Raw genomic sequence first — 25,523 nt, forward strand, 5'->3', positions numbered from 1 at the left:
GACAGAGACAAAAAGAGAGAGAAATAATGTCCTTAGAACAATAGAAGCTGCTGTGGAATATAAAGGGCTTGGTCCTTCCTAACTAGCTCTTCCCTCGGCCAAAAAATAGGGTGGAGTTTAGCCTCCAGGATCAGCATTTATGGACTCAATCTACCAGGGGAAATCTAAAGTAAAGTTTTAGGAGAATTATAGAGCTATTCATAAAATTGAACAATACTGGAGAGCCCCTGGGGAGATCTTTAACCTCCTTTGCCAGAACCACAGGTAGCTCTGGGTGTAGCTAGTCTGTAAAACGCAAAAATTAAATTTTTTAGGGAAGTCCCCCATGCACATTCTGATCTCAAGTAATTATATTTCCATAGACAAAGGGAACAAGCTCATTTATAAAAGAGAATCAGGCTTTCAAGCCATCAGAGGCCATTAGGGATAGAACAATAAGACGTGTTTTAGCTCTGCTTAAATGAAGGGAGGGAAGAAGGAGGGGAGGAGAAAGATGATAGCTCTTAAACTACTTGTTTTAACTAACTTGGCTCCAAAAAGTTGTAGCATGCACAGTGGCCACATCCTGATGGACCATCAGGTTGAGTGTAAGGACAAACCTCAAACCCTCAGTGAGTTAGGGAAATGTGTACCCTAAGCATGTGAAGACTCACTTACTCTCCGATCCTCCCTTACTCTCCCCCACCCCATCCCCAGCAGAACAGGCAGATGAGAACAGTTTCTTCTAACATGTAACTGAAGCAGTCACTATGGAGTGCTTAGAGTTTGGTTAGACATAGAAGATACCCCCACTGCATCCTGGGTCATTGCCAGTCATCCTGACTTTGGTCTTGCCACTGGACTTCAATGACTCTGGAAGGGAGTGAAGCTGAGGACTTTGTCTAACTCTGCCTCACTTAAATCTAATTCTTGCACAAGTGAAGACATCATTCCATGATGTCATTGGTCCTCTCCAAAAGGAAGAATGAACAACAACTTGGCTTCTTAGATAAGGAGGAGGAAGTGGAGAGTGAATCCATTCCCCAGGTCAAAGTAATGCTGTAAGGCTGTAGATAATAGAAAAAACATAAGGTCCTCACAGTAGCCCTCAGAAGAGAAGTAATCAGCGTTGTCATTGCGGCAATACCCTGATATTCTGGTTGAATTTCTTCCATAAGGTTTTACTGTGGTTTAGATCCCCGCTCCCTTTTAAAGGCAAACACATTTTGGGGTTGCTGCATAGGCAACTTCTTTTCCATATAGAGAGATCATAATAACTATATAGGAGAGATACTAATCCACTCACATAGTAGATCACCTAAACCAGACTATGTCAGGTTTAAGGTATTCTGTGAGTCTAAATCCACTCCAAACTATAATGTCTCACAGATGAATTTGCCTTTAGTAGTCAGATGCAGGAAGCAACTAGTTTAAAGCAAAAGTGTTTAATAAAATTGAATAGTAATAAAAGTAGTGATAAAGCATTTTCCCCCAAAACATCTGGTTCACATTTTGCCACATATTCAGAGGCACATAAGTAGGGAACATGTAGCAAAGAGCCATGTGGGGAACCCATGTATCTAGAGCTCACATATGAACGGGCAGCTTATACTCCGAAATGCTTCGGGGATACTGATGTCCTCTGCTAATATCATCACACAGTTCAGCTGGCCTTTCAGACTCTGCTGGACATGTACAGTGGTCTCTGCTAGGCTGATTGTCTTCTTTGGATTCTGCTCATGGCTGGTTTTGTATGCTTTTACATTTCTCAACCTTGCTCCCTTCATGCCAAGGTTGTTGTAAATCATTGCCAGGCACAGGTCCATTGATCATAAACGGATCTTTTCTCTGATTCTGGGCTCTGGACCTAGTTAGAGTCCTCAGCTGGGGCTGAGAACTCTTCCTCAGAGGACAGCAATCTGCCATCCATCTTTCAGATTTAAACAAAGGTGTGGTTGTCTTTTTTCTAGTCAATTATCAGTAAATATTTATTAAGTACCTACTATGTGCCAGGCATCGTGCTTAGGGGTAGGGCTACAAATACTAAAAAAAGAATGATAATTCCTCCCTCGGGGAGTTTACAATTTAATGGAGGAAGACCACACACAAAAAGAAGCCAAAAAATTATCAGGAAGAGGTAGATATGGTGGAGAAGTCAGCCAGAGACATCTTAGCCAAAAGAGTGCAGCCAGGTGAGAAATAAGGTAAGGTAAGGTAAGAGGTAAGAAAATGTACACAAATCTGTATACAAACATTTGTTGACTTGACCATGTCAGTTGTGAGGCTTTATGGAAAATTATGTTTTCCACAATGTTGTCAGACACCTGTTCAATGAGGATGAACACTGCATCAAGGTCAGCTGATGCACTGATGATAAATGATTTAACTTGAAAATGCTACAAACCAAGACTAAGGTGGAGGGAGAGTTGGTACATGATTTTTTTTTTTTTTTTGCAGAGGATTGTGCACTCAGTATAGCCTCTGAAGCTGATATGCAACAAATGTGGATCTATTCTCTGCTGCTTGTGTTAATTTTGGATTAAAGAGAGCAAAACCCTTAAAGGGAGTTTTCTTTTATCAGCCACCAAACACTTTAGAACACAGCCTTCTGGTTAACTAGAGTCTCCAGGCTAAAATCTACCTAAAAAAAAGAAACCCTAGCCTATATTCCTTAGTCACCAAGAACAAGGTCTCTTTCAAGAGTCTTTATATAACTTAAGGTCAGAAAGTCTATGTAATTTACTGCTTAATTTCTGATAAGAAACCCTGTGCTCCCAAACTAATTTCAGAGGGTTATGCCCAAGAAACCTTGAGTGGATTTGACCCCTTGTTTTTAGGAACCCAAAATGCTTCAAGCCTGCTACTCAAATGAATGGAATAGAATAAAAGTATATTAATAAAACTGGGGTGGTGGAGGGGATAAGGACAAGGCCATTGTCCTTCTCCTGCCTAGCCACATACCCATCTTTAATATTATCTACATGATATTTTGAGAAGGGACGAGAGAATAGTTCATAACTGAGAAGAACAGAAAACGCTTCCTGTAGGAGGTGGCAATTAGCTGAACCTTGAAAGAAACAGGAATTCTAAGAGGTAGAAGTGAGGAAGGAGTGGATTCTGGGCCTGGGAGGACAGCCTATTCTAAGTAAAGGGAGTGGGAGAAGAATTATCAAGTTTGGGGAACAGCAAGTCAGTTTGATTGAAACATAGATTAGGGAAAAGTGAATACTGTGAACGATAAGCCTGGAAAAGGAAGCTGGAGTCCGATTGGCGCTTTACATGACAACCTGAGTACATACGTCATCCTGAAAGCAGTAGAGAGCCACCAAGTCTTACAAATAAATGTCTTTTTAAAAAAACCCATACAACTTTAATCATGCATCATAACTAACAAAATTTGTGGTTGAGTCATTTTTCTGTTGTATCCAACTCTTCATGACTCCATAGAGTGGTTTGCCATTTCTTTCTTCAGCTCATTTTATATATGAAGAAGCAGAGGCAAACAGGTTTAAGTGATTTGCCCAGGGTCACACAGCTAGTAAGGGTCAGGTCAGTTTTGCATTCAGAAAGATGAGTCTTCCTGACTCTAGGCCCAGAGCTCTAGCCACTGTGTCATCTAATTGTCAAGGAGAGTCAGGCAAAATCAAGTTGTTTATATTCACAATCATTCCTGATATGGATGATAATGAAGTTATATTTCTTTTCATCCACAACAAATATTTAAGTGACTACTATGTACAGAAGACTAGGCTAAGGTGCCAGAGGCCCTAGAGGGAGATTTTTCAAGTGCTTTGTCTCATAAGAAATGTGGAAATAAACAGTGACTTTGCTGATTCAGTCTTGTGTCAGTTTTTCACTGTCTATTGCCCTTCTGAGGATAATGAGTTCAATCACTCATTGTTCGTATCAGATTGAGATAAAACGCAGTAGCCAAGGAGAGGGAGGTGGGAGGTTGAGGAGGATTCTTTATCAGCTGGTATCGGGATGAAAGGGCTTGTTTTGGCTCACTTAAATGATTCATTTTAATAGAAACCACAAGAGGTTCCCAGAACTTAGGAATCCGTTATCTTTGTAGTCAGTGCCTTTGAGATGCGTAGTGAGATGACATTGACCATATCTCTGGGTTTTCCATGACTCGTATTCAGTAAAGTTTGTTATTTTAATATATAGGATTGAAGTAAGATCTTCTTGGTATATCCCTGTATTTTATGGAGACTGGTGTATTTACCTGGAAAGAGGAGTCACCAGTATGGCTCCTAAGAGGAAAAGGGTAAATCAGTCTCTCTCCTTTCTTTGCAGAGGTGGAAGACTATAGGTGTGGAACAATGCATATAATATGAAGACTCATTTGATGAATTTTGCTGAAATGTCCCCCATCTTCTTGTTTATTCTTTGTTACAAGAGATAGATCTCTGACGATGAGAGAGAAGTACATATTTTGAAATAAAAAGGATATATAAACTAAAGATACCAATTTAAAAAAAAATTTTAAAAAGAAAGTCCAATTGAGTACTGCGTATAATCCTTGGGGAAGATAGGAATTTTATGTTGATTGTTTTTTAGAAGATTATTCATGCATTCTTTGTGGATTTTTCTCATGTCACAAACTTTAGGTAAAATAAGTACTTCTAGAACTGTACACATTGAGTGATAGATATGCTCTTCTAACAAAGAAGATTTGGAAAAAAACATAGCATAGTTTTGTTAAGACAAAGGAGAGTAATCAATTTGGCTAAAAAGTGAGAAGCATTATCAAGACCATGACAGATGATATCATACTGTAATTATATGTAGAATTGGAGCTGGACAAGGTCTTCATTATTATCTGGTCCAACTCCCTCACTTTTGGATCAGGAAAGTGAGCCGATTGTCCATTTTGCCCAGTGATAGTTTTAAAAAAAATCAATGCATTATTTTAATCTCACGGTTGTTTCTGAATTTACCCTTTCCCCATTCTTTATAACAAAGATCAAGAAAAAAAACAAACAACCCACAGTTTTGTAAAAACAAGTGACTCATCAACCTCATAAGACAGCATGCACATCTCACAGCCACAGTCCCCCTTATCTCTTTTCCAGGGCAAAGCTTGCTCATTGTAATTATATAGTTTCATTTTATTGTTTTATTTACATTTTTGTGGTTATTGTGCATATTGTTTTCCTGGTTCTTTTTACTTCATTCTGCATCTGTTCATATCAGTCTTCCCATGTTTTTTGGAATTCCTTATTCCCATCATTACTTACTGCACAGTTTGTATAGCTATTCTCCCCCAAATGGGTGCCATTTGGTTTCCTGTTCTTGGCTACCAAGATAGTGTTAATGTTTACCAATATCTGTCTATCTATATCTATATACTGACTGTATAAATATTTTGGTATATGGAGAACCTTTCTACCTTTGACCTCCTTGATGTATATATCGAGCAGTGAGCTTTCTGGGCATCTTAATTGCTTGTTTTTTGTATAGCTCCAAGTTTTGCCCAGTGATACTTTGGTGAGGATCGTGTTGTTGCTACCATTGATGTGAGCCCGCTCTCTGTCTCTCAGGGAAGTCAGCAATAAAATTTCTGTTTCAGAGAAAGGAAGAGACCCGCAGGTAAAGATTCACATGGAGATCACCCTGAGGTATTCTGCAATTTGGCTTCACTGGGCCTGCTTGCAGTTTTTAGCACACTATTCCAACTCTGGACATCTGTACTGGCTGTCCCCAGGCCTACAAAACTCTTCTCTTTTACCTCTGCCTCTTATTTTCTATGGTTTCTTTCAAGACTCAGCTCAAACACTACCTTCTATAAGAGTCTTTTCCCACTTCCTCCAGATCCTAATGCCTTCTCTTTGAGATCACCTTCCATTTTCACTGTATGTATTTTGCGTTTATGTGGTTATCTACATGTTATCATCTCCATTACAATGCGACCTCCTTTGAGAGCAGAGAATGAGTTTTTACATTCTTTTCTAATGCAGTTGGTGTCTGGGACATGATAAATGTTTAATAAATGTTTGTTGACTGCCTGCCTGCCTTAATGGCTTTGCTACTAGTGTAGGCATCATATCAGTGCATCCTGGATAAGGTTCTGACATGTGACCTATCACCTAGAATCAAAGGTCTGGAATGACAAGAACCCAGATTGAACCTTTAAGGCTTAATGGTAATAAATACTTCTCTTAGCTCATGCTAAGAGTCAGGACCTCTTTGGAAAAATCAGAATCCAACTTGCTTTTAGCTCTTCCCTTGGGGGCAAGTTAAGTTTAATTTCACTCTTGAATCAAAATTTCTGACTTTCAGTCTGGTGGTCTTTCCAGGATATCATGCTGGTGGTGAATTTCATAGGTTCATAGGTGTGATCCATCCACCCATCCTCACCTAGTCCTCTTATGGTTAATTCCACATATTTCCAAGACAACTGGGCAAAATTAAGAATGCAATCTGTAGCTACTGAATAAAATGATGTTAACAGGCCCTTGCTAAGGGACATGGGATTGGCATCTCAGCAGTATCATGCTCTAATTCAGTTAAATGGATGGACCTAGCCATAGAGTTTCAGAATGTGAGATCTCATCTTAACCCAGCTCTTCATATTTCATGTGATGAAACTGAGATATGGGAAAACTATATCACATGTCATAGGCCAGAGAATTAGTGGTAGAGTTGGGACTAAAACTTAGGTCTGGTTATCAAAGCCTGGAGCTCTTTTGACCATATACCATGATATATCTGACTATTTCCTATACTAGACTTATGGAGGAAAAGCATCTGTCTGTAACCAGGACATTCAGTTTCCTCATGAACAAAAATCAGGACTAAATCTGACCAAAAATAATTTTTTCCCCCTAGATTTTGACACTTACTAGCTAAGTGATCTTAGCCAGCTGGGTGATGTATATTGAGTGCTGGACTCTAAGTCAGAAAGTCCTGAGTTTAAATCCTGACTCAGGTACTTATTAGCTATGGGACCCCAAATTCTTTGTACCTCAGTTTCCTCATCTGTAAAATGAGGGAGTTAAGAGTTGATGACCTCTAAGGTCCTTTCCAGCTTCAAGTTCACACTTTTTTTGAGCTTCCCTCATCTGTGAGATGAGGAATTTAGAGGGGATGATGGCTAACGTTCTGTGATTTTTGTGATTCTTTGAGATCAGCTGCCTAGTTATGCCTAGGCACATAAATATAATTGAGTCTGAAGGAGATTCCACAGGAGTGGAATAAGACATGGATGTCCTATTTTCTCTTTTCTTTTACTCAGGGATTTTTCACCTTGGGTAATCCAGAGCATGGGATAATTAAGCTCATACTGTAATTTTCCTTAACGGGAACTCTGTGAACTGCATAGATTTGGCTTCATTATTTAGTTGTGTTTCAAGCAAATGTCAGTAAAATAATTAATTGTGAAATGCCAATTTAATTCATTGTTTCTCATCTCCCCCAATACATCTGAAAGCATTTTGTTCATTTTCTAAGGAAAGAACTTAGGAAAACTACATTGTGTATTTTCTGCAAACGTGCAAATAATTGAGGCAGACTATTGAATTTTAGTTAAATACCAAATTTTGTTTCATGTCATGCATAAAGGGATGAAAGGGTATTATGGGTAATTAAAATGACAATTTGGGGAATATCTGGCTTGAACTCTTCTACTTAAAAACTGAAATGAAGTAACAACTGTTTAAACCTTTTCAAATCACTAGAGTCTTTTAAAATAAAATAAGCAAAATGTTTTTACTACTTTGTAGTTGGGGTTAACACATTCTTTGCCATTTCACACCATATTTTCAGTTACAACTTTAATGATTTACTATTAATAGAGAAGACAAAATAGGTTTATTCTTACAAATATATGCCACACAAGTAGTCACTGGATAAATTAGCATCTAGACCAACATGTCCTAGGAGGAGCTTGAAATTAAATTGTACCGTATAGAAAAGTAGACTAAGTTAATAATAGTAGGAATAATTTACACTTATGTAACACTTTTAAGGTTTACACAGCACTTTTCTCATAATAACCATGGGAATCAGATTAAGAGCCAGAGAACTTGGGTCTCAACCTTCAAGCCTCCACTTTCTTATCTGTAAAATTAAGTTTATTGTTTCTGATTCTTTGCGACCCCTTTCCATCTCCTTCTCCAGCTCATTTTACTATGATGAAACTGAAACAAATAGGAGTAAGTGACTTGTCCAGGGTCACAGAGCTAGTAAGCATCTGAGGTTGGATTTGAACTCAGGTTTTTCTGACACCAGACCTGGTACTTTATCTACTGCACCACCTAGGAAATTGGTCTAAATATCCACTTAAGTCCCTCCTACCTCTAAATTCATGATCTTATGAATACTTCTGATAGATAGAGTAGGTATCAGTATTCCCATTTGACAAATGAAATAACCGAGACTTTAGAGAGGTAGAATGGTTTGCTCAGGGTCACATTGGTAGTCACTGTGGAAGCCTGGATACATCCCTAAGGTCTTGATGACAATCTAGTACATTTTCCACCATATTTGCTGCTTCTCCAGTCTTTGCTCTCATAGTATAATTTTGCAAAATAAATTAAAGACTTAACAGTTCAAGATGCAGAAATTCCCATCAACCAATTCCAGAGATGGGCAAAGGTCTAAAGTATGTTGATTTTTATGACAAACTATAAAAACATTCCCTTTTTCAGTGCAACAACAGTGTTCCTATTTAGTGATCCACAAAACCATGTCTGGTTCTGTAAACCATAAGGCAGCAGCCCATGGGTCCTAAAATGGCAAACTAGAAGATGCTTTTGTTTTTAACATATGAATTATTTCTATTTCATAACATGTGGGTAAGAGGCAGCCTCGTGTATTCAGTACAGTGCTGGGCTTACAGTCAGAAGAGTGGGGGGTTCCAATCCCCTCTGACACTAGCTGTGTGACTCTGGGCAAGTCACTTCATTTCTTTGAGGTTGAGACTCAGGACTCATCTTACTAAATCAGAGACAGCTGTATGGCTGATGTTCCTCAGCTGATGAAATCACCAGTGGGCCAAACCTATTTCACAACAAATATTTATTGGCCACCTGTTGCTTGCCTGGCAGCTAGGTGGTTAAATGGATAGAGTCAGGAAGATGCATCTTCCAGAGTTCAGATATAGCTTCAGTCACTTAGTAGCTCTGTGACCTGGGTAAGTCACTTAAACCTGTTTATCTCTTTCCTCATTTGCAAAATGAGCTGGAGATGGAAATGGCAAACCACTCCACCATCTCCAAATAGGGTCATGAAGAGTCAGATATGATAGTAATGACTCAACAACAACAAAATTGCTTGGCTAGGAAGAGGAAAAGGAGATAGAGAGCTTAGAGGAGATACTAACCCCACCCCAATAGATCCTATTGTCTAATACAAGAATAGGATACATACACAAAGGCTAGAGTTCAAAATAATTAAAGGTAAGTGTATGAAAGATGCAAGCAATGTGCTATGTGAGATCCCAGGTAAGAAAGATCGCTCTCAAGTAGGGGGATCCAGGATGGCTTCCTGGAGGAGGCTGCATTTGAGGTGGTCTTTAAAAGATGAATCGTGGTGATAGTAATAATAATTAGTAAAGCATAAAGCACGTTAAAGTTTATGAAACACTTTATACAATTTATATGAGCTGCCCACTAGTAGTGCCCATTGAGAGAGGCACTACAAGTGTTGTTTAGTCATTCTGTAATGTCCAACTCTTGGTGACCCCATTGAGGATTTCTGGTCTGCCATTTCTTTCTCCCGCTCATTTTACAGATTGAAGAAAGTGATGCAAACAGGATTAAGTGACTTGTCCAGAGTCACACTATTTGTTAGTAAGTCTGAGGCGAGATTTCCATTCAAATCTTCCTGACTCCAGGACCATTACTCTATCTACTGTGCTACCTAGCTGCTCAGCTACCAGCCTCATAGTTCATACAAGTATTTTTATCTTCATTTGACAGATAGGAAACTGAGGTTTAGAGATATTAAGTTATTTGCCCAAGGATTACATTACTGGTGATGCTAGAGACAGGATTTGAACCTAGACCTTCCCAACTCCAAGTCTAATACTCTTTTCATTATAAGATCCTGCAACTAGGGCTGGGGATAGCCATTCCAGTGATGATGAAGAGGAGGAGGAGGATGAAAGAACAACAATAAGAAAAATAATGATGATGGTATTAATAGGTTTATATAGCAGTCCTTCAAGATTTGCAAAGTGATTTACATGTCAAATCTCATTTGATCTTTACAACAGCTCTGTGGGGTAATAGACAAAGTGGATAGTGCACTGGACCTGGAGTCAGAAAGACCTTAGTTCAAATCTGGCCTCAGACATTTACTAGGTGTGTGACACCAGACAAGTCCTTAGCCTCTGTGTACCTCGCTTTCCTCAACTGTAAAATGGCGATAATAATGGCACCTGCCTCCTAGGGTTGTTGTGAGAATTATATGAGATAATATTTATATGGAAAGTGCTTAGCAGGTGCTATATAAATTCTTATTTCCTTCCCTTCTTCTTCCTATCTCTCAAACCTCATCAGGAAATAAAGCAATTTATGGGACCACCAAATAGGCAAGGCTACATTTCACCTCATTTCTGCACTGTACAAAAAAACAAAACAAAACAAAACAGAAACCAAAAACAAAATCCTTCTAGGCCTGGACATCATTCAGTCCCATTTAATGAATGTGATGAAACTCTAGATCTCTCAAACTCACAAAATCACCTCCAAACCTAGACAGATATTTCTCAAGTTTGTTGTGTTTTCGTCCTTCGTTGTCAAAGAAGACCATGCCATCAGAGAAATAATGACGACTTACGCTTGATTTTGTTTTGAGTGAGGGAGGGCTGTGCAGGTCACCAGCGTCACTTCTCCTCCAGAGCCATGTGAATCCAGTGACCAGATATTCATCAGGATGACTGGAGATGACCCAGGATGAGGCAATTGAGGTTAAGTGACTTGCCCAAGGTCACATAGCTAGTGAGTGTCAAGTGAGGTGAGATTTGAACTCAGGTCCTCCTGACTCCTGCACTGGTGCTCTATCCACTGTACCATCTAGCTGCCCCTCAAGTTTGCTAAATAGGAAAGGAAATACAACACAGAAAAGGTAGCTGGGCCAAAGCACAAGATTGCCTAGTTGAATATCTTGTTTTAGTTGTCATCAGGATACCAGGGTGGAGCAGGAGGCCAGTCCTCCCCACCTCTCACTGGAAGTTACCTGATGCTGCCTGGAGGATCTAAGAAGATTGCAATCAGGAAGCCATCTTTCCTTTGAACTAATGCAGCCTTCTGTCTGTTGTCATTGTCATGGGGCTGAGGGTAAAGAGGATCAAGGGGCCAATTGAGATTTTTTGCATCATATTAAAGTGACAGATCCTTTCAGTCCTGAACCACCACACAGCCAAAAGCAGTGTCCAAGGTCCTGGGTAACACCTATGGTCTGTGTGATCCACATTATATGGGTATGTCTTTGACTAAACGTGGTAAGTTGAGGAAAAAGGAAATCTGACTCCTTTCAGGGATGAGGAACCTGAAGTTCAGTCAAAGAGCTGCACTTGAGGATCTAGAGGGGCACTTGTGGCCTCGAGGCCAGCAGGCCACTTGCAGCCTGCCAAAGGATCTTGGGCAGCCTGCGAAACATGTAGAGGGTGTAAAAGAAAGTAAAGATGTAAGCAGTACTTTGTTCACATCCCGCTTAACCCATCTTCTCCTGGTCACTATTGTTCTGGTCATGTAACTTGGCGAGTGAGTTGCTACTGCATACTCTCTCCTGTTTGTCACATGACATGTGGCAACCAACCGCCTCCAGTCTGTCTCTAGTCTGAGAGGAGAGTTGCCTCTTTTCCCTGTGTTTTCGGTTACTAAATGCAAACAGTCAGAAAACCTGAAAAATGTATTAAAACTTGTACCACTTAGCAAAGTAATTTTTTTAACATTAATATAACTTCATAATAAATAAAAATCTTAATAATAAATATAATTAATTAAAATTTCCCCTTTTAAAATAGGGCTTATTTGCAGAATAGTTTAATCATTAATTATAACTTTACTTGGAAATTGAGCCACTAAAAACCTATCTGTGGTTTGAAGAAGTTTAGTCTTTTTTAATTTTGGCCCCTACCTACTGCCAAGTTGGGCAAGACTGGTCTACATCACGTACAGGCAATGGTACATTTTGTCTTTCACTGGAGGTGTGAGATCAAATTCTCATTTCCTCCACCAAGTAACTGTGAGACAAAAGGCACATTAATTACCCTCTCTGTACCTGTTCCCTGATATGAAAACTGAGGATAATCATGCTTGAATTATGTACTTTATAGGGCTGTTGTAAGGACCAAAATGAGACAATAGGTATAAAGTGTTTTTTAAGTGAAAAGTCACTATGTGAATAAGTTCTTAATATGAATAGTAGCAGTGTTTCTATTTATTGTAAATTGCTCATACCCCGCAGAATACCACTGATCCCCCACCCTGCTCCCTTGTGCAGAGGGATTAAGTGCTAGAAATTTAGCCTTTAGAAGTAGATTAGGATGGAGGAAAGGGGAGGATGAAAAGCAAGACAATGAAAGTAATGCAGACCCATTCTAAATTAGTCTCTGTCTTTGCTTAATGAGAGGCAAAATGGAGTTCAGAATTCCACCTTGTGAGTTTCACATGTCAAACTTCACTCTCCAAGGACAGCATAATGTCTTTGGAGACTGAGGACATGCTATTCTGCTAGCTGCTCAATGAGTCTTCTGTTTTAAAAAATTAATTTAATTTAATTTAAATTTTTTATTCATTTTATTTTTAATTTATGTCATAAACAAGTGTTTCCATAACATAATATAATAAAAGAAGACTGCACATGAAATTACAAATCTATTATGTACAACTTGCCATTCTTTTTAAATATATAACAGTTATCATTGATTTAAATTTCATTTTCATTTCCATATTCTCTCCCTCTTTCTCCCTTCTCCCCAATGATTTAGATAGCAAGAAATACAATATCCACACAATAAGTCTTCCCTGTAAGTCTTGTTCTGCATCACAGAAGACAGAATTTGACTAAGTGGTTGAGAAACAGTAAGAGGCAGAAACTAACTTGATATCAATTCAATTGGATTCAACAAGCATTTATTAACTACCTGTTAGGTGTTGGTACCAAATGCTATGGCTAAAAAAATAACAAGCAAAATAGTTCCTGTCCCCAAGGAGCTTATGTTCTGTGGGCAGGATATAACATATACAAAAATAAGTCAATGAAAAGTTATTTCAGTGGAGGTGGGAGTGGAAAATAATTAGAAAGGCCTTCTTTCTATGAAAGGAGGCACCTGATCTAAGCATTGAAGGAAGTTAGGTATTAGAAGAGGCAAAGATGAAAAGGAAGATCTTTCCAGGCATGGCCGTGTGCAAAGGCATGGTCTAGAATGTTGGTTTGGTAGCTGCATAGAGGTAGCTGGGTAGAGCAGTGGATAAGACCAGGAGTAAGGAAACACTTGAGTTCAAATCTGATCTTGGATATTTCCCAGCTGTGTGATCCTGGGTGAGTCACTTAGCATCTGTTTGCCTCAGTTTCCTCATGTATAAAATGGGAGTAATAATAATGATAGCACCTACCTCTCAGGGTTGTTGTGAGGATCAAGTGAAATATTTGTAAAACAATTTGCACAGTACTATATAAATGTTATCATCATCATCATCATTACTGTTATAAAAAGAATTAGAAAGGAGAGAAGCAGGGAGACAAATCACAAGGCTATTCAAATAAGAAGTAATAAGGACCTGACCTAGAGTGTTGGAGGTGTGTGTGAAGAGAAGGGAACTGGGGCAGTAGTGTATTTGGAGTCAGGAAACTCTGGGTTCAGATCCTACCTTAGATACTAGTCATGTGACCCTGGAAAATTAATTTAATCCCTGAGTATGAACATTTCCTCATCTGTAAAAGGAAGGGCGTGGCCTTTCAGATCCCTTCCAATTCAGATCCCTTCCAATCGATGATACTACGACAAGAGTCAGGAGCAAATAAGGCTTTAGCAAATGATCAGATATGGGGGTTAAGGAGGGGAGAGTGAAGGGAAGGAGATAATCAATCAACAAGCATTTATTAAATGTCAGGTACTCTGCTCGGTTCTGGGAATGAAAAACTGTCACTTGAAGTTCATGACTAATAATGCCAGTTCTTTCTGCTGCCAATCAGGAATCACTTAGCTAAAGTCTTCAGATACATGGTAGCATCTGACCTCCATGACCTGACAGAGTAGTTTTTCATCACCTTCCTGCCCGCTCCCTACTCCCCACCCTACAGTACTTTCCATTCCTTTCCTCTGTCTACTATATCGGGTTCTTCTTTCAGTTTTCTATATCCAGTTTGCTTCCCATACAAACTTCCTTTCCTGGCTTTTATGCTTCCAGTGACTTATATGAGAGTTTCCTGCCTCCCAGTAATTCATCTTTTACTTAAAAAGTCACAACCCTCCAATTCCCCCTATCAAATCAATAGTCCTTTTAAAATTATACCACAGTCTTCAAATGTTTATAAGATTTCATTTAAATTTTTTGTCCTTTTTAGACATCAAATTTATATAAAATTGAACTGAAGTGCCATAATCCTCCATAGTTCTAATTCTTCATCATGGTCCATCCATTCCTTTGAAACCTTCAAATTGTTTATGGTTCAGTGATTCATCTTTCTTTACCGTTACTTTATTGTTAAATCCCCCCCCCCAAAGAAACTATTTATGCTCATTTTTTCCAGTTTTTAAAAAATAAATAAAAGGTATTTCTCTGCCTCCTTAAAATATCAAACTTCACACAGACATATCATTCTACATCATTCACAAGGTGATTTGAGCCTTTATATTTATAGCAATTAATTGTCTTTCTAAAATTGCTCAAATCCTGACTGAAAGCTATTTCTTTATATACATGTTATTAGCAATTTAAATTAATTTAATTTAATTTAATTAAAATAAAGTCCTTTTCCTAATCATTTTAGGCATCAAAATGTTTATCTATATCAGTGGCAATATCCTACATCTTTTGACAGTTGATATAAATCTTTCCCTTTACACAAAACTATTTTTCCCCTGCCCTTTTTGTAGAGGTGTGCCCAAGTCAGCTAATAGCAGCACAAAAGAGCTGCTTGTTAAATTTTCATTGTTAGCATTTCCACCTCAGAGATATGAAACTAGCTAAAAGCAGGGTTTGAGTTACTGTTTTGTTGATTGTCTAGACTTAACAGTGATAGAAAAAAATTGTTAATAATGCAGATTAAAATTAAAAGTGTTTCCTTTCTTTTCAGGACAGTCAATGTTAAAAATTTACCAGCACATGCCCGGTTTTTCATCACAAACTACTCCATAAAAAAAGGGCCCTTCAAAGGACAGCCTGCCTTATATCCAAATACATATGAAGAGATCTTCAGGGATAACTTTCCTTGTACTGAGATAGCCATGAAATGCTAAAAGACCCAGAGAAAGGCCTTCGGTATGTTGTGTGAAATCTTTGTGGAGGATTTCCAGGAGGGTCAGGATAAGAACTGGGCAGCTATCTGGTACATTGTGTAGAGTGCTGGGTCTAGAGTCAGGAAGACTCATCTTCCAGAGTTCAAATCTGGCCTCAGGTATTTATTAGCTGTGTGACCCTGAGCAAGTCACTTAACCCTGTTTACCTCAGTTTTTGCATCAGGCAAAATGAGCCGGAGAAGGTAATAGCAAACTCCAGTATTCTTGTCCATGGGGTTCATGAAGAATCGGACACAGCTGAAATGAGTGAACAACAAAAAGATAGGGATTGTGTACAGTACCCAGATAGTAGAATTGTTGTGAGGAAAACCCGGTAAATATTTAAGTGTTATAGAATGGGAGCAACCAAGATGAAAAAAACAATAATGCTTTAAAATTTGCAAAGTATTTTTTGCATGCCATTTGGTGTTAACTCTGCAATGTTGATGCTGTTTTCCTATTTATTACAGATGAGGAAACTGACTCTGAGACAGGTTAAGTGATAGCCCAGCTATCACAGCTAGTAAGCATCTGAAACAGGATTAGAATTCCAATCTTCTTGACTTGAAGAATGGCATTTGATCCACCAAAGCCAAATATGTAGGCAGTATTCTGTTATTCTTATTTCATGGAAATAGAAATTGTGGCTTAGATATTTAGTGACTTATCCAAAATCATAGTAAGATCAAGAGCTGGAACGAGGGCAGGCCAATCGGAGATTTGTCCCAGGTACCAAAAGTTAGAGGGGCGCTAGCTGTGGCTATATTGTTACTGACATCAGATGTAAAAACAGCCAGCCACCAAGGAAACTGTTCTTCCATTTCCCACATCCCTTGTCTAACATAGTCATGGTTTCCTCTTGTTTGGCCCTAACTCAGAGGAAAACGTTTTCTTTGCTCTTTTGGCATCTTAATTTCAAAACTTAAAAAAAGCATTTCAAACACTTTTCAAAAATTTCTCCTTACATGCAAATATCGCAAAAAAAGATTTTGGAAGCAAAACTTTGTGGAAGTAAATCCTTGACATTCCTAAGTCAAAATAGTGACTCACATGAGGGCAAGGGAGGGGAATTCTCCTAAAGATTCTTCCCAGAAGTTTATAGCTGCATTCCCCTATAAGCTGGGCTTTTGACAATGACCTGACTTGGGGAAGGGGAACCAGCTTAGATGGGAAACCACTATAGATATAAATAACTGATTAGGGGGTAGGGTGGAAATTCTTTCCAGACACTCAATTTCCTCAATTTCCAACACCTAATGCCAACCAGGGAAGATTTCCTGAATATCTTTCAAAACAACAGCATTAGTAATCTGTTTGACTCCTCAATAAGAGGGAGCTTCTCATAGCAGGGGGTGGTGATGGTAGTGGTGCAAAAATTCTGGGAGGTCTTTTTGGGGAGCAGAGATGGTTGAAAATTTGGGGCTCAAATAGGAACTCATCCTGCAAGCTGCCGCTCTCCCTCACTTTACCTACCATTGACCCTGCATCTATAGCAAATGTGTGCGGGTCCTCCAGTAGGGTCTAGCTCCCACCCCTAGTGGACAGCGCTCCTCTCTTTTAAGGCTGACTTCCTTAGGTCATAATATTATTGTGAGGAAAACACTGTAATATTTAAGTTTTGTAGAATGTGAGTAGGTAAGGTGAAAATAACCACAAAAATAATATAGAAAGCTTTAAAGTATGCAAAATGATTTACGTATATTATACCATTTGATGCTCACAATAACCCTTTAATGTTGGTGCTGGCATTATCCTTATTTACAGATGAGGAAACTGAGGCTCAGAAAGGCTAAATAACTTGTCCAGAGACACAGCTTATAAATGTCTATAGTAACTGCCTTATCTCTCTGTGTTGTAATTCAGGGAGCACATTTGGTGCAGATTTATCATATATGCTAGCTAGTACAAGAGAAACACTCATTAGACTTATAATTCCTGATGTATGCAATCAAACATTATTAGACAAAACGTGTGAACCATGTAAACCCTCTCCTCTAAAATGAACCACCAGCCTGAGTCTTAAAGGTCAAAGTAATTCTTTCAGACAGGTGTTCATGACAAGGTTTGCTCTCTGCCCAGCCAGAGGTCACCTGTCTCCCTCTGAGGAGATCACGAGCCTCTGACAATCAGTACTGACCTCAAGCTTGCATAAGGATGCTCAAATCTCCAGTGTCTTGAAGGCAGGAGGCAGCCCTAGTGTGATCCAAGAGAAGCCTGAAAGTTGTGGCTTCTGGGGAATCGCTTATAGATTTTAGCTATGGGTATTCCCAATTTGTTTACTACATTGTTGGATTGGTAGTTAATACATAAATGACTGGTAAAGTTGTTTGTAATATTTTTCTGTGATGGTGTGTCCTATCAGAGGATCCACATATAGTTATCAGTGGTTTAAGAATATTCATGTTTACCTCCTCAAACCATAAAACTAGCTTATTTTATTATTGAAAAACAACTTACAGGAAAACATTTAATCAAAACACATGGAGGCTTAAAGAAAAATGGAGTTAGTGATACTAAGTTGACAAACTTATTCCCATTATCTTATTAAGGTAATAAAATTGTTCTTGTCATTACATGCGCATTCTCATACATACAAGGGTCTCTTGCCTTAACTGCCTGCCTAGATTTCCTCCTAGTTCTCACTAATGAAATCTTCCCAGTTAATGGGTAGGACTGCATGCAGCAGGTCTGTCTAATTCTAGGTCCTGATCTTACCTTACCATCCATCATTAAGCCCTAGTATTTAGAGCATGCGGAATCTGCACAAGGCTGGAAGATCCCTACAACCTCTGTTTAAACTAACCAGCAGCCAGATAGGTCGACTTATCTGAGGTATCTGGGTGGCACAGTGGACAAGGAAAAGGAAAAGGAAGGGAATAAACATTTATATATTGCCTAATATGTACTTTGTGTGAAGTAGTGTTTTTTTTAATTTAACAAATATTATTTTATTTGATCCTTACAAAAAAATCTCTCTCACTCAGTGCTCTAGTCACTGTGCCACCAAGTTTCCTTTTATTTTTTAAAAAATATCCTTTTAGAAAAAAATTTATTTGTTATTTATTTTTAACATTTTTTTCTTTTTAAATTTTGAGTTCTAAATTCTCTTCCTCCTTCCTAACCCCTTCCCCATCCACTGGGAAGGGAAGCAATGTAATATCAACTGTACATGTAAATTGATGCAAATATATTTCTACATTAGCCATATTTCAAAAAAAAAGCAAGAAAAGTAAAGTGGGAAAATTATACTCAGAATCATTAAATTATTAATTATTTCCTTTGTTCCTTCGTTCCTTCGTTCCTTCCTTCGTTCCTTCCTTCCTTCCTTCCTTCCTTCCTTCCTTCCTTCCTTCCTTCCTTCCTTCCTTCCTTCCTTCCTTCTTTCCTCTCTATTTACCAGTTGCTGAGCCCTGACACTAATGGCAATAATGTATTAGAAATGATAAATGCCACAGAAAATACTAACTAGGGAAAAAAATAAATATGAAAATTTTCACACAGACTTCCAGCTTTGCACTGCAGTGTGATTTTATTTTTCTCTTTGTTTTCACTAAAAGGTAAGGAAGAGTCTAGAGAGTCATAGGGTTAACTGAGAAAATGATGAGAACGTTGAAATGCCTTCTCCCCGCTAGATTTGTGGGAGAGAGAAAGGGGATACTAAATATAAGGTGCCTGCAGGGGGTTTGTGTGCTCAGCTGTCAGAAGGGGAAGCACCAGAGACAACGTTATCTTTCCTGTATTCCCTTGAAGGCTTCTGAGTCAAAAACATTTAAAATGGTGAATTAGAATGCTATTCTGCTTAATTCCAGAAGGAAAAAAATGGAGGAGGAAGGAGGGAGATTGAGCAGTGATTGAAAAGTAATTAATGGTTAGTCATAAAGATATCTCACTGTGCAAAAGTACTTTGATGCACATTTCTTGAATTCTTTCTTTAAGTTCTTTTTTAAAATCTGTGTTTAGGGAATTTTGATGACACTCTCTTTGACTCTCTGCTAATGGAGATCATTGGTCTTAGCTACTCCTAATTAAGTGGCTTGGGCAAGGTCACCAAGTCATTAGGTAAGGAGCAGGACTTGAACCTAGATTTTCTTGACTCACCACCTCTTCTGTTATGCTAGAATATATCAGCAGTTTCTTGGAGAATCACTGCTGTTAGTGCTAAGTGATATGCTAATATTTGTTCTGCTGCTTTAATATGGTATATTATTTTTATATTCCTTGCTGTAGTATGCTATTAGCCCAAGGACCAGCCCTATAGTATATATTATAATTATAATAGGGAAGTTGTGCTTGTTGTATAAAATAATATTTTGAGATATCATTTAGTGACCAAAAGAGGCATACTGAGCTTCTATATCTATTCTCTTAGTTATTTACAGCCATGGAAAGCCTATCCATTCAGACCACAAGGTCATAGCCCAGAACCACTGTGCACCTGGTAGTAGCTTACATTCATTTTAAGTTGTGCCTACTACTCCACGGCAAAGCAGGAAATATGTCGCTTCCCAAATGCCCTTGCACTCGATTTAATGAGTATGATCATACAATGGTGTTGTCTTTTGCTGTCTCTTGTGGATATCTGGAGATATCCTGTTACACATTGGCTATGATGTTCCAGAACATATGCTGAATGGATTCTGCTTTGTGATGTTCTTAATTAGAGAAGACATAGGATATCAAAAAATGCCTCCATGTCCTTTTCTTCCTCTACCTTTTTAACCAAAGTGACCAGATGAGCTCCTCAGTGCATAAAATACATACTAAGCTTGCCCTAGACATTCAATCTAAAACAATCTACAGACAAGCATAAGCATGTTTGAAAAGAATAAAATTATGTTTTCAAACTTGTAAAGAGACCAAGAAACAAGTTTTACCTGTTTCTCATCTGAGGGAAAACTACCTTTTAAATTCTGTACTTTAATCTGAGAAATAGAAAGCACCCAAATGTCCTTCCTCTTCATATATGCTTACTTCTCGTATTAAGGATTCAACATTTGGGGCAGTCAAGTGTAGTACATAGTGAACTCATATAGAAGGGATAATACCTAAGGTCTAGTAAGAGCTACAACTAGGAAGTCTGGCCCTTGGGGCAAATGAGATGGTAAAAGAAGTTAGAGAGTCATGGGAAGGGCCATGCTGAGGAAGAACTCCTCTAGGGTATGGGAAAGACATGGGATCTCATCACTGGGTCAAGATAGCCTTCACCTTCATTGTACCATGGTGGCTTTCATGGGAACCACTCGATGTTATGGGCAGTCAGGACAAGGGAGATTAATCTGTCCTCTTGACAGTCTGACCTGTTCACCCTGTAGCCTGACCAATGACTCTCAGCAATGCTTAAGTACTAAGCCCCTCAAGGAGGCAAAGGTGTATCAGAGAGGAATACAGTAGTAGGTAAGAAATAGATGTCTGAGCAGTGAGAGAAATATAAAGCAGGGAAGACACCAGAGCTGGAACTTGAAATAAACTTGGAAAACTCATCCTATAGAAGGAATGACAAATCTTGCCCAGAGGGAGTAGAACACATGACAATTCACTAGTAAAGGATAGATACAATCCCTTATTGGAGAAGATGTGATATGGTAGTCAAAATACCAGGCTAGGAAAATACCAGAATTTGTTTGGAGAGCCAGATTTTTAGGGGTTTAGGCATAAGTAGGTGTAGCAGAAAGGATTTGAGTCAGTAGTTTATAGGAGACAGGATTCAAGGAGTAGAGAGGTCAGAGGGATTCTGATTGTTTGTCTGGCTCTGCTTGTTTCTTTAAAGCTGTCTGATGATTGTTAGTGGCTACTTATGCTTCCTCCTCTCTCCTAGGACCAATGTGCTGGTATAATCATTGGCTAGTTGTATCCTCTCCTGACTGAGTTATACCAATAAAACTTTGGTTTGGGAAATAGGGTCTTAGTCACAGACAAACTGAGATATTGGATGGAATTTTTTTAAGGGGACTTAGTTACAAGAAAAAAAAGATGGAATACCAGTCCTAGGTCCTGGGTGAGCAGCTTGGTCACAATGAACAAGACAGGATTAGCAGTCCTGGGACATAAGATTATATTATTAGAATACAAGCTTAGAGAGGAAGAAGCAGCAATGGTTAATTGATGGTTAGCCTTTTGGGGCTCATAGTATCTATAGGTCCTTATATCTCCTTGGGTAGGACTAAATCTACAGATGGGATGCTAAGTCACCCAAGATGGAGAAAGGGGGAGGATAATGAGGTAGATTCACCATACTTAAGGGGAACTTTTTAAAAAAGATTTTCAAAGCTCTTTTTTTTCTACAGTTTTCAATTTATTTATTTTTAGTTTTCAACATTCACTTCCATAACTTTTAAATTTTCTTCCTTCCCTCCCTCCTTCCCCAAGATGGCATGCAATCTGATATGAGTTCTACACATATATTCTTATTAAACATATTTACATATTAGTCATATTGCATAGAAGAATTATAACAAATGGAAGAAACCATGAGAAAGAAAAAAAATAAAGCAAAAAAGAAGATAGTCTGCTTCACTCTGTATTCCAGCTCCCTAGTCCTTTCTCTGGATGTCGATGGCATTTGCCGTCATGAGTCCTTGCATTGCTGAGAAGTCTATCAAAATCAGTCATAGTACACTGTGGCTGTTTCTGTGAATCATGTTCTTCTGGTTCTACTCACCTTAGTCAGCATCAGTTCATTTAAGTCTTTCCAGGATTTTCTGTTCATCATTTCTTATAGCATTCCATTACATTCATATACCACAACTTGTTCAGCCATTCCCCAATTGATGGGAATGCCCTCAATTTCCAGTTCTTGGCCACCACAAAAAGAGGTGCTATAAATATTTTTGTACATCTGGGTCCTTTTCCCATTTTTATGATCTCTTTAGGATATAGCCTTAGAAGTGGCATTGCTGGGTCAAAGGTTATACGCATTTTTATAGTCCTTTGGACATAGTTCCAAATTGCTCTCCAGAATGCCTCTTTGAATCCTTTGAGCATTTATCAATTGGGGAATCACTTGTACTCTTGTAAATTTTACTCAGTTCTCTATGTATTTTAGGAATGAGGCCTTTATCAAAGACACTAGTGGTAAAAATTCTTTCCCAGTTTTCTGCTTCTTAAGAAGAACTTCTTGAGAATGCCAGGAAAAAAAAGCACTTTCAGTGCCCTTTTGCTACACGTACTGCCTAAGCTTGAATCCACTTTCTCCTGGAATCTGCATGTGCTGATGGCAGGGTATGTCACTGACTTTTTAAAATATAAAATATTTTTTTATAGTTTATGTAAAATATGCTTTTGTTTTTGTATAAAATATTCTTACTATACCAACTTAATTGTCTATTTAAAAAAAACCCCAATAACTTAAGGCTGAGTGACTAAACTATTCTTAACTGAAAATCTTGCCTAAGGTTGCAGAACTAGTTAAGTGGAAGAACCAGAATCCATTAGGCTCTTAAACAGATTCCATTTAGAAAATTCCATTCCCTGGACCAGTGTTTTATAGATGAAGAAAAACTGAGAGGGGAAAAATTACTTTTTAAAGTTGTAGAGTTAATAGTAAATGGTAGAGTAGGGTTTGAACTTAGATCCTCTGACTCCAGTCTTTCCATGGAGCCATGTTCCTATTCTAGGTGGTTACCTGAAGCCTGTTGCATTGCCAGAATGGGACTTCCTGATAATGCGATTCATAGGATATGAGTATCACAAAATTATAGCTCTAAAGCTAAGAGAAACCTTAGAGGCTATATGCCCTAAAAGTCTCATTTTATAAATGAAAAACAGGTCTGTGGAAGTTAAGTTGTTGGCCTATAAACATGCAACTGGTAAGTGTTGTAGACAGAACTGACTATGAAGTAATGATTGATTTCTATAAGTCACAAAGGAAACAATTTCAGTTGTAATTATATCCCACATAAAAAACAAATCTTTTTTGGCTTCTACTGTCCAAGTCATTGTCTCTTACTCTCTACCACCCTGACTGACTTACCACCTGGACTTAGTCCCTTTGTCCTGATTTACCATACGACAGCTGCATCCCCCAGACCCTCATGCTGGCTGTGTTCAGAAGCCCTCACCATTATTGTTGTTTAAAAGGACAGATGAATAGCAGCCCTACTTCAATGCCTAAAAGGTTTGTAATAAAAAATGGGAAACACAAGCTTTTCAGGATATTTCTCTATAATTCACCCAGACAATGGTGCAGTATTGTGCATTTAAGAAAAAAAAATAAAGCAAAACAACCCTGAATCCTTTCCTATTTCTGTGAGGATACAGTCAGAAGCAAGGAATATTAATAGTTTTAATATTCTCTGTACCTTTTAAAAACCCATAGACACAGTATTTTTGCCTGTGGTACAAAGGCTTCATTCTATCTTTTTATTAACAGATTAGAATTCTAAGGGATGTGACACTGAGCTGCACTGTCAGGTTTTCTATTTGTTTTCATTCTTGTGAGATTAATCAGGCATATTAGCACATTGGCAGTGATCAATAGATCCATTCACCAATGAATCTCATGATAAATCTCCAAATTCATACAAGTCACTTATATATGTTTGGTAATAACAAGAAATAAAACAATTGAGACACCTACAGGCACTTTACAGGATGGAAAACTCACATCTGGAGGATTTTTATTGACTGGAGAACTAATTAAAATTACTCAGTGTAAAGTAACAATGAAAACTAGTTCATTCTTTTCAACTGGGGGCTTTCAGAAATGAGATATGGAAAAGATGTCTGTATAGGTTGGCAGAACTGTCCAAAAATGAATTCCAAAGAGGAAAATTTCTGATGAGGCAGCTTTTTTACTTCTTTTTTTTTTTTTAAGCATGAGTTTGGCACATCCTCTTCCCAGCAGTAAGTCTCCTGGGGCTCCCTCCCACCCTGGAACATTTTATCTGATTTTGAAATGGCCTTGGCTCTAATTGGGCTCTGCAAATCCTGGTTCTCTCATTGGACAAAACAGTAAACAAGCAGAACTGAACTGGGAAAATAATTAATTTTAATGAGTGACACAGTGGATCCATATGATTGTCTTCCTTCAGTGTTCTTTGATCTAAAATAATGAGTTTTCATGCCAGCAAATAGAGCAGAAGGATTGCCAAGGCCCAGCACTGAGCAGAGGTGACACACTTAGACCATCTAATGAAATTTCCTCTTACAATGCATTCTCACCACTGTGCTTACTCAGGCGTGGCTGAATATCCTGCAGCTTTTTCTTTTTAATCTTGTAAGCGTCTGGTTGAGCGGAACACAATGTGTACTGTCCAAAGGGCAAGATTCTGTCCAGTTCCATCCCTTCAGATTGCTGCTGCGATATTTTGTAAACATTCCTTTCCTCCTCTTGGTTATGTACTTTTACTTGTAGATGGAGGTTGCTTTAGGGGTGTGTGTGTGTGTGTGTGTATGTGTGTGTGTGTGTGTGTGTGTGTGTGTGTGTGTGTGTGTATGTGTGCGCGCGTGTAATAAAGGCTTACGTAGCTGCTGAGTGTTCAACTTTTCTTGACTATCCAAAGAGCATTGTTTTGGCCTTTCAGGTGTGAAAGGCTATGATGTGGAAAAGCATGGCTACCATTCTGTGCTGGCCTAAAGACTAAGTAGATGAGAGCTAATACTCCAGTCTCTTTCTTCCTCACCATGACCCCTATTCCCCCAACCTGTCGTGAATTTTGCTGTGAGATTAATATTTCTAAAATAACACTTTAATTATATTACTCCTCTGGTCCAGAACCTACAATGACTCCCCAGTTACCTACTTCATTAAGTCCAAATTACAAAATCACAAGATCTCAGAGGTGGAAAGATACAAATCATCAGGAATTTTGAATCAAAAGACCTGGATTCAATTCATAGCTCTATCACTCACTACTTATGGGGCCTAACCTTTTTGAGCCTCAGTTTTCTCATATGGAAAAAGGAGAGAGTTAAACCATATGGCTTTTAAGTGCCTTTTTAGCTCAACATACATGATCCTGTTAACTTATACCTGAACAGCAGTAGGTATCTCCTCCATAACATCCATGCCAAGAGATCACTGCTTCTTTCTGAAGACCTTCAGCAGTGTGGAACTCGCTGAGTGTTGAGAAAACCCATTCCAATGTTG

The 25,523-nt window shown here is 38.5% G+C and overlaps 1 long non-coding RNA gene across 3 annotated transcripts in view; it reads left to right on the forward strand.

The window, feature by feature from the left end:
* The window catches only part of LOC140526453 (uncharacterized), a 130,788-nt gene that overhangs the window by 85,318 nt on the left and 19,947 nt on the right, over positions 1-25,523 (forward strand). For all 3 annotated transcript variants that reach the window (XR_011974377.1, XR_011974376.1, XR_011974378.1), the window contains one exon: positions 15,235-15,419. This is a non-coding gene — a long non-coding RNA (uncharacterized lncRNA). The remainder of the gene's footprint in view (positions 1-15,234; positions 15,420-25,523) is intronic.

This window comes from Notamacropus eugenii, chromosome 2 (genome assembly GCF_028372415.1).
Source record: "Notamacropus eugenii isolate mMacEug1 chromosome 2, mMacEug1.pri_v2, whole genome shotgun sequence".
Lineage (NCBI taxonomy): Eukaryota > Metazoa > Chordata > Mammalia > Diprotodontia > Macropodidae > Notamacropus > Notamacropus eugenii.